Below are 9,462 nucleotides of genomic sequence, written 5' to 3'. Positions count from 1 at the left end.
CAAGTCTCTATAATATACGTTTTACATAAGCACTTTTTTCCCTAATCACTTCAATTCATCACATGAATTGCCAAACATAAAAGACATACAACGTCACGTTTGCCTTTCTAAAATCAAATTTCTACAATATAACATTTTATATCTGAGAACCAAATTGTGTCTAACTAAAAATTACCTAAGCCACGATTCAGAACTTGTTATTGCAACATTATTCTAGTCAAATAATTATTCTTTGTCTATTACTCTTGTTCTTTTTTGTAATTTTATCCAAGATACTATTGTTAATTAAATAAAACAAATCGCCCCAGTGAGTTAAACTAAGTCATGATCAAACAGGTATCAGTGGTTCATGGATTTATCCCAAACAGACTCGGCAATCAGCACAGAAAAGCCCAAATTGAGTTTCGAACATCAGTGTATCAGTCGTCTTTAGATTTAGACCAAATTGATTTAGACCCAAATTAGCAAATATGAACCCAAAAAAATTTGGACCACTTCTCAATTTGTGCGTGTGATCCTTGTACAAGGGCCATGCTAATCGTCTTTGAATCGTTCCAATTTTATCAAAAGTCCACTGAAGGTTTGACACTTTTTAAGTCGGGTTTGAGCAATTTCAAACTCAATTCACAAACTATATGGATTTTTGGGTTTTGGGTTATTGGATTTTGGGTTCATATTAAAAGGTTCAAATTTAATTCACATTATTATATGAGTTTCGAGGCCAAATTGGATTAGGCCCAAACTCATAATTAAATACCTAATTTATAATATATTTTATAATTATGAATTAATATAAATTTATATATAAATGATCAATATTTTATATTGTAATGTGTATAATTATAAATTATAGATATTATTATATATTTGTATATTTATAATTATGCTCATATATGGGCAGGGCTTTAATCGAGTCTCAGTCTTGTATGGTCTAAACTCAGCTCACATTTAGTTTAGATCAAATATTTAGATTCAAGTTTTTCCCGCCCCAATTAAAGTTTAGGTTCAATGAGTTTGTTTTGAACCGAACAGGTCAAACTTGGGCTAACCCGATCTCATTGACAGTCCTGCTAAAGGGATGTTTAAGGCTATAAGAGAGGCAAATATAATTTCATGTGCATGACCAATGAGGGAACTAAGCAGCAAATAGAAGGATTTAACATTGATTATTGCCATCAAAACTGGCTCAAAACATTCAACATTGAACTATTGAATACATATGCGTTTTGCCTAATTTTTCATCCACAAAAGGAGAACTCAACTTCACTTGAATCGTTCTGAATTCTCCTGCCCTCTCCTTATTTCTTAAATTCCTACTTTCCCTTACTAGAAAAAATTAAAAAAAGAACAAACTTCATTTGAATGTGTTAGGGAGAAACACCTCCAGAGAGCCTATCAATGAACCAATATGTAAGTTAGAAATTCAATTCTGATCCAAAAGTTTAAGTTATTAGATTTTGGATCCTTATTTATATATTAACTGCTCTTTCTTCATATCTCGGACCAATGTGGGACATAACTCTTTACTCATGAATCTAACAAATCTCCCTCCTTTATAAATAACTCCTTACATTAAACCCAAATTTATAAGTTCTTTTTTGAATCCACTTTAATACTCAGCGTAAACCCACCTTATCACCTAAAATCACCTTTTCTTCCAATCATGGACCTACTTGTCTTCAACATCCAAACAGAGACCTTCGCCAACCTTTGGCTCCTTGGTCTAACACCAGCCGAATCCTCTGCTAAACCTATGGCACACCTAATCCAACATCAATCAAAACTCCTTGGTAATTCGATCCACTACGAACATTTGAATTTACCTTTATTAGTTTGGTCTATGTGGGTTTGTTTTAATTATTTTATATTTTCTGTTCAGTTGCGAATGATCTTATAAATATTACCACCAATATCAATAATATTCTTATGCTGAATGGCACAAATTTCAAGTCTTAAAAAGAAAATCTCTTGATAGTTTTTGGAGTAATGGATCTTGACCTTGCGTTAAGGGCTGATTCTCATCCATCTCTTACAGATTAGAGTACCTCTGATTAAAAAGGATAAGAAAATATGGAAGAGATCGAATCGCTTGAGTTTGATAATCATTAAAAAGGCTATTCCAAAAATATTTAGAGAAACAATGTCAAAAACGACTTGAGGATATTGAAAAAAAGTTTGTCAAGAACGAAAAGGCTAAAATAAGTACACTCTTGACATACATAGTTTCAATAAAATATAGTTATAAAGGTAATATCAGATAGTACATCATGAAAATGTCTCACCTTGCTTCAAAGTTAAATGCATTTAAGTTAGTACTTTTGGAAGAGTTACTAATACATTTGGTTTTGATATCTCTTCCTACACAGTTTAGTCAATTTAAGATGAGTTACAACTATCAAAAGGAGACCTAGTCTCTAAATAAGCTCATCTCACACTGTATAGAGGAAGAAAAAAAGTTGAAATAAAATCAGACAGAAGGCCACTAATAATAAAAATAAGGAACATAAAAGAAAAAAGGATAAAGAAATTATAGTACGGCACCTCAAAAGAAATAATAAAAGAAATTAGTTGATCTGGACGGTTGTTTCTTTTGAGGAGTTGAAGGACATAAAAAGAAGCATTACACCAATTATCATGCTTGGCGTGCTAAGAAAGGTATATTTCTTAATTTGATTTGTTTTGAAATTAATTTAACTTTAATACCTAGACACACATAATGGTTAGATTCTGGTGCAACAACTCACATCAGTGTGTTTATGTAAGATTGATTAAATTGTCGAAAACCTAATGATAATGAAAGATATATCTGTGTACGCAATGGCAAAATAGTTCCAATTGAAGTAATAAGAGTTTTTAAATTATTATTAAAGATCGAATTTTATTTGTATCTTAATGAAACATTTATTGTACCGTCTTTTTAATGGAATTTGATTTCTATTTCTATTTTGGACAAATTTGGTTATTTTTATTTATTTGAAAATGAAAATTTTAAATTATTTCATGATTCAAAAGTGATTGGTTCTGATTCTTTATTGCACTATAATAATCTATACTTAATTGATACAATTATTTCATTTAATGAATCTCTATATTTGAGTACTAGAGGAGTAAAAAGCAAATTAACCAATAAGAATTCGACTACATTATGGCAAAAGAGATTGGATCATATCTCCAGACGGAGAATGGAAAGACTTGTATCAAATAAAATTCTCGACCCCTTAAACTTTACATATTTTGATGATTGTGTTATTTATAAAGGGGAAACAAACTAATAAAAGAAATTTGAAACCAATAGGTCCTTGAACATTTTAGATCTTATATATACAGATATTTGTGGGTCATTTCCTACATCTGTTTGGAATGATCAACAATATTTGATAATGTTCATAGACGATTTTTTAAGATATGATTACATATATCTCATTTCTAAAAAATCACAGTCGTTGGACATGTTCAAAATTTTTAAAACTGAAGTTGAGAATCAACTCAACAAAAGAATCAAAAACATCATATCTGACCGTGGTGGTGAGTACTATGATAGATATGACAATTCAGGTGAACAACATTTAGAACCATTTGCAAAATATCTAGAGAAATGCGATATCGTCCCACAATATATCATGCTGGATTCACCCAATATGAATGGTGTTACTGAAAGACGAAATAGAACGTTTAAACATATAATAAGGGGTATGATATGTCATTCTATCTTATTATAGTCACTCTGGGAAGAACCACTTAAGACTGCAACATATATCTTTCATAGAGTTCCAATTAAAATAACTGCCAAAACTCCTTACGAGTTTTAGATAGGAAAAAAGCTTAGTTTGAAGCATTTGCATATTTGAGGATGTCTAGTTTAAGCAAAGTCTTATAGGCCAAATGAAAAAAAATTGGATTCAAGAACAGTTAGTTGTTATTTTATTGGATACTCTGAATGATCTAAGAGTTGAAAATTTTATGATCCCATGACTAATTCAATTTTTAAGATTAAAAATTCTCGATTCTTTGAAGATATTGAGTTTGGGGGAAAAGATATAGTTAGGCACCTTATCTTTGAAGAGGAATATGTTAATATTTTCACATGTGTCATTGATCTTGTTCAAAATTCTATTCCTAACCTTGATTATGACACAATAAATCAAGACAATGTCAAAGAACAAAGTATTATAGAAGTATAAACTCTACCTCTTTAAGAATCAGTTCCAATAAGAAGATCTACTAGAGAAAAGAGAAATGCAATACCAAATGATTATATTATTTTTATCCAAAAATATGAGAATGACACTGGATTGATGGAAGATGATTCAATCAACTTTCGCCAAACCATAGAAAGTTTAAATTCTCAAAAGTAGATCGATATCATGAATGAAGAGATTAAATCCATAAAAGACAATAATATCTGAGGTCTTGTCTCATTGCCAGAAGGAGCGAAACCTATTGATTATAAATGGATATTTAAAACCAAGAAATATTTGAAAGGCAGTGTGAAAAGATATAAAACTTATCTTGTCGCTATGAATTTTACACAAAAAAAAAGGTATTGACTATAAATAAATCTTCTCTCCGATTTCTTCAAAAGACTCTTTAAGAATTATAATGACATTAATGACGCATTTCAATTTTGCATTACACCAAATGGATGTAAAGGTAGCATTTCTTAATGGTGACATTGATGAAACGATTTATATGATACAACCGAAAAATTTTGCATCAAAAGATCCAAAGAATATGATTGGTAAATTAAAAAAAATCGTCTATGAGTTCAAGCAAGCATCTCAACAATGGTATTTCAAATTTCATCAAGTGATCATCTCAATTTATTTTGAGATGAATTGAGTAGATGATTGTATATACCATAAGTTCTGTGGGAACAAATATATTTTTCTGGTATTATTTGTTGATGAAATTTTACTTGCCAACAGCGATATAGATTTATTGCATGAAACTAAGAGATTTCTAATTAAGAACTTTGAGATGAAAGATCATAATGATGCATATTTTATGCTAGGCATACAGATACATCGGGATCACTTTCGAGAAGTTCTGAAACTATTACAAAAAAGGTTATATTAAAAAAATTCTTAAAAGATATGATATGCAAAATTATAAATCAGATGATACCTATATGGCTAAAAAAGACAAGTTTAGTTTCAATTAGTGTTCTAAAAATGCTTTTGAGGAAAAGAAAATGCAAAAGATTTCTTATGCGTCAGTAATAAAGAGTCTAATATATGTTTAGGTTTGTATGCTTTTGAATATTGTATACTGAAAGAAATTAAAAGATTACATGCTCATGTATCAGAAATTAGATAAGTTTAAAATCATTGGGTATACTGATTCCGATTATACTGAATGTCAAGATAGTATGAAATCAATATCAAGTTACATTTACTTGCTAGTTGGAGGTGTCATATTTTGGAAGAGTGTTAAATAGTCTCTTATAATCTCCTCTACTATGGCTGCAGAATTCATAATTTGTTATGAGACATCCAATCATGAAATTTGACTACAAAAATTTATCACAGGATTACGTGTAGTAGATAATATCAAAAGACCACTCAAATTATTTTGTGACAATAAGTCAGCAGTCCTATATTCCAATAACAACAGGAACTTGACAAAATCTAAACATATAGATATCAAGTTCCTAACTATTAAAGAAAAAGTACAAGTGGATAGTTGTCGATAGAGTATATCAGGACAAACTCTATAGTTACGGATCAGTTTACTAAGAGTTTGTCATTCAAAATGTTTCATAAGTATACTGTTCATATAGGTGTCATATTATTAAGTGATGTTCAGTTTTAGTGGGAGTTTGTTATTTTAAATACTCTTACGATATTCATATTTTTCGGTTATTAATGTTTGAAGGATATTTTATGCATAAATAAAGTTTAAAATTATTTACACTCTGATTTTGGTATGGTTTGATTTCATAAAAGTTTAAAATGGATCAGTTCAAAATAGGTATGTTATGATCACATTGCATAAAATTTTTATACTACAAATTCACATCATGATTCATGTCATTCAATTGCATTAGCATATGTAATCATTGATGGGTCGAGTTATGAAATTGTAACAAATGGCGCTGTGATCCTATGTGTATGTAATTGATAGATCAAATTGGTTGTAGATATATTTTGATAATGACAGTAAAATTGGGCTCAGATGGTTAATTACAAAATATAATTATAAGGTTACACATATAATCCAAATGGGAAATTGTTAGATTTTTAATCCAATGTTAGACTTATATGTGAATAATTATGTATTGTACACTATCAAATAAGGTTAAATTCAATTAAAGTGATCAATTATAGTTTGGATTTTAATGTATCTAATAGGATGTGAGTCTTTAATTTGTGGAGATTTAAGGATAATTCATATTTCTATGATGGGTTAAAATAGGAACTCAAAAGGTAACAAGAAAATTATCTATAAATAGGGTTATGATTCTCAGGTTACACTTATTCTTATTATCATATTTTTAATACTACAAAATAAGTCTTTCCTGATATCCCACCATCAGGAAAGATATCAGAGAGAAACTAAAGGACTCTCTCTAATATTAGCGAATACGTGTTGAGCTAGAAGGCTAACCCAAAATTTTTAGGAATTCAAGTATCAGCTAATCAACATGAATCCAGGTAAGCTTCCACAATTTTATTGTTAATTGATCGGTCAAAATTTGTAGTAAATTTATATGCATAAGTTGCAAGTTAACCATATCATTTGAACTATTATTTTGCATAAAAACTAATTAATTTTGCTGTCTTATATTGTTCTAATAGGTGCAAAACTCAATTGAAGGGAAAACGAACCAAAAACGTGATGCGGAGAAGCAATGGAAGAGGAAAAAGTTAAGAGGAAGAGGTTTCGTAGGAACGACATATTTCAATATTTTGGTGATAACTCAAACTACATAAATCAGGTTTAGATGATTCTTGATCCAATTTGAAGTTAAAAGAATGCTTTACAATTCTTATCAAGACATCAAAGTTTGGTTCTCATGTTTTCGTAGTCAAATATTCAAAATATTGAAGTATAGTTGCATTGTGAAGTTCATCTAACTAGTTCTTAGTATTTTGAGCATCTCTCAGTATCCAGACCTCCAAATGACATGATTCATGTAGCATTGGAAAACTAATTCAAAGGGCTACAACGTTTTTGTTTTGCACAAAAGCTTATTCGGCCTCGATGATGGAGATTTTTGGCCTTGAAATAGATCTGCGCGCGAATCCGAAGTGAGATCCGCTCGCGAATTTTCAATAACTTGCATCGATGTTCACACCGGAGTTGTTCAGGTCCAGTCATTTGAACGAACTCCAGCGCCGGAGTTTAGGTCGGAATTTGAGTAGGTATTCATTGAAAAAATGCGCGAAATTGATGTTTTTTAGCTTTAATAAGCCCAATTTTACCCCGTTTCGGATACTACTTTAAGAAACTATAAGTAGTGGCTATCTAAGACGTTTTTAGGGGTGAAAAAATTAGTTTAGATTAGTTTTAACATCTTTCCATAGTTTATCCTTGAGAGATCAATATCAAATGGAGACAAATCAAAGAGCGTGCAAGAGGAGAAGATTGGAGCAAGCAACTAAGAAGTTTTCTTACTCTTTTTCTTATCTTTGTAGCAACTCTCTGAATCCGTAGTTTTAATTTCCAAATCATGTTGAACTAAATTGTTTCTAGGGTTAGAGTTTTTATGAAGGAATTTGATTAATTTTTCTAGTTTAATTTCTAACCTTTTGTTATGATTTATTTATCTTGATTTTAATTACATGTTTATGCTTGGCCGCCATAGACATGCTTCTAGGGTTTGTATTGAATTGAGAAATGAGATACAACCGTGCACTAAATAGATAAATATATTTAGTTTAATCACGAGAGTATGTGAGGATTTGTATGCCGTACTTATATCACTGGTTTGATTAAAAAAAACTTATATCACTGAAGTTCTTAAAGGGTTTAATTGGATACTTGCGATATCAAAAAAGACGTAGAATTTAATTAGGCACACTTTAGATTTATCGAGAGATAATCTAAAATATAATTATTTGATGCATTCATGGTTTGTTAAGAAATTAACTATATAATTGACTCAAATTCTGGATTAAAACCTGAAATCATAGACTCGTGTCTATTATTTTCTCACCACTACTCTATTTGAATTGATTATTCTTTTATTGCTTAATTACAATTGTTTGAATTTAAATTTTGTTAGTTTGTTGGAATAATTAAAGTAGAAAATTAAGTCATCATTGTGGGTTCGACCCTGGAATACTCCAGATAAATTATTACTACAATCGACCCTATACGCTTGAAGGAATTCGTCGATCATTAATTTATTTTTTAATAATTACCATAAAGATTTTGATTTTAATAGGTGATGGCTTTCACCAAAAGTGAATATAAACAACCACTAACATCACTGAAAAATGTGATGTTTATAGCTTTGGGGTCCTGACATTGAAAATAATCAAGGGGAAGCACCTTGGTGAATTAGTTGGCCATCTGATGTCTTCAACAATTGGAGACATAGAATTGAAAGACTTGTTGGACCAGAGACCTTCGTATCCCACACAAGAAATTGAAAGGATTCTGGTATTCATCCTCAAAATAGCAGAGGCATGTTTACATGTGAATCCAAAATCTAGGCCAACTATGCACCTAATTTCTAGTTTGTTAAAATTGTAATTCTTAAGAGGTTCCAAACCTATAAAATTGTATTCTTAATGCATCTGACAACCAAATTGAGCCGATTTAAAAATTGCCCAAGTCATGCTTCAGAACATTTTATTGCAGCATTATTCGAGATAAACAATTGTTCTTTGTCTCTTTTTTTTTTGAAATTTATCCAAAATAGTATTGTCAATCAAATGAAAAAAAATCACACCAATGAGTTTTGAAGTATCAAATGTATACATAATTAGCCCAAATATACATGGATCCCAATCAGCAAAAGAAAAAAAAAATGCCCAAACTGACTTTAACAGCAATCTATCAGTCATCTTTATATGTAGATGAAATACATTTAGACCCAAATCAGCGTAGAAAAACCTAAAAATATTTGAATCATTTCTCGATTTGTGCGCGCCATTCTTGCACTGGGCATTCCTAATCTTCTCTATATGATACCAATTTCATTGGGTGTCGCCGGATAGGCCGATCCAATTTGGTGTTCACAGCTGATGTGGGAAAAAAGCAGTAATTGGAAGGTTTTAAGCATCATTAATGTCATCAAGCCTGGCCCAAAATATTTAACATTGAACTATTGCATATGCTTTTTGCCTATTTTCCACCCACAAAAGTAGAACTCAACTTCATCCGAATTTAATCATCAGCTCTGGCCTACTATTAAGCCGAAATATGAGAAGAATTGATCTCAAGAATAGAATGTATATTGGCCTGGTTATATGGCTAAATAAGAGTCTCTATTTCTTTTAAATTTTTTTTAGT

General features: G+C 30.5%; 2 non-coding genes across 2 annotated transcripts; both read right to left on the bottom strand.

The window, feature by feature from the left end:
- Positions 1 to 480: 480 nt before the first annotated feature.
- On the bottom strand, positions 481 to 587 carry LOC113755973. The gene has a single exon (XR_003465818.1). It is a non-coding gene; the product is annotated as a U6 spliceosomal RNA (small nuclear RNA).
- Positions 588 to 9,067: 8,480 nt separating this feature from the next.
- Positions 9,068 to 9,170, bottom strand: LOC113755974. Its single transcript, XR_003465819.1, has one exon. It is a non-coding gene; the product is annotated as a U6 spliceosomal RNA (small nuclear RNA).
- Positions 9,171 to 9,462: the final 292 nt, after the last annotated feature.

This window comes from Coffea eugenioides, unplaced genomic scaffold (genome assembly GCF_003713205.1).
Source record: "Coffea eugenioides isolate CCC68of unplaced genomic scaffold, Ceug_1.0 ScVebR1_1879;HRSCAF=2810, whole genome shotgun sequence".
In the NCBI taxonomy this organism is placed as follows: Eukaryota; Viridiplantae; Streptophyta; class Magnoliopsida; order Gentianales; family Rubiaceae; genus Coffea; species Coffea eugenioides.
The sequence above is the reverse complement of the archived record's forward strand: the minus strand, read 5'-3'. Positions and strand labels throughout refer to the sequence as shown.